Genomic DNA, 3,064 nt, shown 5'->3' with positions numbered 1-3,064 from the left:
CCCTGTCCATCCACCCATGGACTGGGGCTCAGGGGAGGGGTGGCCTGTCTGTCCACCCCAGGACGAGGGCCAGAGCCCTCCCACCGGCTGTCTGGGGGCCTCAGGACGCTGCTGCTGGACTTGGGTACAGGCAGAGCTGGGGGTCCTGGCTCCAGGGAGGGTGCATGAGCCTGGGGGAGGGGGAATGTGTGCACATCAGCCCGGCTGCCTCCCTCACCCGCCGGCTCTGGGAAATGTCCAGGTTGTCATGGCAGCTTTTCACATATAAATAGTTTAGACCTAATTGTCAAAAATGCTTCCTACATCTAGGCTGTTAAAATCCATTAGCCACAGAAAATCCTCAGTGTTCAGCCAGACATCTGTTTTATTGGCACTTTTTAACAGGAGGTTTCTTTGTTTTCTCTCCAAGGCAAGAACGATCCTTTATAAACCTCCCTTAAAAGTGTTTTGAAAGTAAAGTATACAAAATGGGAATTTAGAGAAAACCACAAATAAAGCAGAAATAAAGGTGAGGTGGAATCCATCCAGCACCCTGTTCCCTTCCAGGAGAAGCTGTGTTGTTCCTGCCGGTGACGGTCTAGCCCTGGGGAGGATGTCAGCAGGAACGCAGCCACAGCGCAATTCCAACAGCCCGGGTCCTCACACACGCTGCAGCTCTGAGTCCCAGCAAGGCCTGGGGTACCCAGGCTGGTCCAGTTATTCCTGCGATCACTGGAGACGAGAGGAGTGACCGAGGGGACCCCTTCCCAAGGACACACTGGAACACCCACCACCCATCTCAGGGCTTGAGACTGGAGGTTCACCCACGAGACACACTGAAGTCTTTAAAACCATGGACAGGTGGGGTAAAGTATCTTCATATGTGTTTAGTACTGTGGGGAAATTCCTTTCCATAAATCAGCCTGGACACGCTCGTCAAGCCAGGCGGGACGCACACCCGTGGCTTTGGTTTGGAGGGTTAGAGGCTGGTGGCAGGCATGCCCTCTCGCAGGCTGCTTTGACGAGGGTGTGTCCATGTGCGTCCCCGAGGGCCCAGGACATCTGGGCCCGAGCTCGGGTCCCTGCCCTGGGCCTGGCTGGTGCTTCGCTCTGCCGTCGCTTGGGTCCTGGCGCAGGGCTCTAGGCAGGGACATCGCTCTGTCTGGGGCAAGTCCCAACTGGCCTCGGTCTGGAAGGGGAGGCCAGGGGGCACTAGTGGTAAAGAGCCCGCCGGCCAGTGCCAGAGACACAGGAGATGCGGGTTCCATCCCTGGGTGGGGAAGATCCCGGGAGGAGGGCATGGCAACCCACCCCAGGGTTCTCGCCTGGAGAATCCCATGGATGGAGGAGCCTGGGGGGGCTACAGTCCCTGGGGCTGTACAAGAGTCAGACAGGACTGAAGCGGCTTCACACACACACAGGGGCTTCCGTGCGGCATGTGGTTTGAGGTTGTTTACAGAGAAAATTCAAGCCCACCTGTCCTGCCCAGCCCTTCCGTGAGACAACCCAGGTGTACCCCTTGGCCAGTTACCTGGGTGGCCCGACTCTCTGGAAGTTCAGCTTCCTGAGTGCCCTCGCTGGGGGACATCAGACGCTGTGACCGAGCCCCGAGCACCTGCAGAAGCCCCTTTCTCACCACGGGGCCAACACCTTGAGCATCGCAGCCCTGGACCCCCAGACCCCGATAGGGGCTCAGGTGGGGGACGGCGAGAAGCTCAGGAAGGTTCAGACACTGACAGCTGGAAGCAGCGGCTGCAGAGGCTGAAACCCGGACCCACTGCGTGGACGGCAAAGGCCTCGGAGAGGACAAGCAGTCTCGAAGAACAAAGTAAGCTTAGAAATGGACTGCAAGGCCACAGCCATCAAGACTGGCTCGGCACAAGGACAGAGCTCGGAGCAGTGGGACAGAATCCAGAGTCCAGAAATAAACCGTCACACTCACCGTCAGCTGATTCCCACAGAGGCACAGACGGAACTCTCTGGGGAAAGGTCAGCCTTCTCCACACGTGACGATGCTGGGAAGTCAGCACCCACGGGCGGGAAGGAGGGTTAAAAAAAAGACGCATTTGATCAAAATGAATCAAAGACCTAAATGAAAAACTAAAGTTCTAAAACTCTCCACAACAACACAGGAGTAAGACCTCGCGACCCTGGGTTAGGCAAAGATTTTTTGCATACAACACAGTGTTATGCCCAGAGTCCGAGTCCCCAAAACTGAGAGAATAAGACGTCCACAGCAATGTAAAAGCATAAAGGGGTTTATTACAAGCTCGAGCCTGGGCCTAGGTTTCATCCAGCACAGTGGAATCTGACAAAGGCCCTGAGCTCTGAATCACATATACTTTTATATAGACGGTTCTTTGTTTCTGTAACAGCATAGCTGATTGGTTAACCCATACGCGCGCGCGGGACTTTTAAACCTCGCATCTCTATCTGGATTGGCTCGGGTCTGGCGCAGGCGGGGGCTATGGGGATTTTTTCTGATTGGTCGAGCTACACTGCCTGCGGGAGTTCCCAGAGCCTCAGCTTTTCTCCGGCCTAGCCTCCCGAGTCTGTCCCGTTTGGTCCTAACAACAGAAAGCACAATAATTCAAAAAAGTGAAAGACTGGATTTCAAAAGACATGAAAATGAAAAGCCACAGGGTGAAGGAAATGATTGATATCATGTATCTGGCAAAGAACTTGTTTCCAGAATATATAAAGAGCTCCTATAACTCAGTAATAACCCAAAGAGAAAGTAGGCAAAATGCTTGAATACATATCCCATTAGAGAAGGCACGGAGATGGCCAACACATGCCCTAAAGGCACACAGCATCATCGGTCGCTAAATTGGGTCAAAACCACAGTGACTGGGAAATCCGGGAAGACAGGCACCGACTGGTATTGGTGAGGTTGGCACCCCCCCACCCCCACTCCATGCTGAGCCTGGGAGACGAGCTGTGGGGGCCCCGTACACACCGGGCCTGGCGTGCACACAGGAGTTGTCCAGGGATGTGGGTTTGGAGATGCGATTTCTGCCTAGAACCACGTCCCAGGCACCACGAGCAGGGACCCACTGCCCAGACCAGAGGTCACAGACAAGCA

At 54.9% G+C, this 3,064-nt stretch overlaps 1 long non-coding RNA gene across 1 annotated transcript; it reads right to left on the bottom strand.

Moving 5' to 3' along the window:
• Positions 1–337: 337 nt before the first annotated feature.
• LOC120873959 lies at positions 338–2,156 on the bottom strand. Its single transcript, XR_005723567.1, has 2 exons — positions 1,511–2,156; positions 338–711 (listed from the first exon to the last, which is right to left on the bottom strand). It is a non-coding gene; the product is annotated as an uncharacterized LOC120873959 (long non-coding RNA).
• Between the last annotated feature and the right edge of the window lie 908 nt (positions 2,157–3,064).

This window comes from Oryx dammah, unplaced genomic scaffold, assembly GCF_014754425.2.
Source record: "Oryx dammah isolate SB20612 unplaced genomic scaffold, SCBI_Odam_1.1 HiC_scaffold_14, whole genome shotgun sequence".
NCBI lineage: Eukaryota > Metazoa > Chordata > Mammalia > Artiodactyla > Bovidae > Oryx > Oryx dammah.
This window is presented reverse-complemented; position numbering and strand designations above follow the sequence as displayed.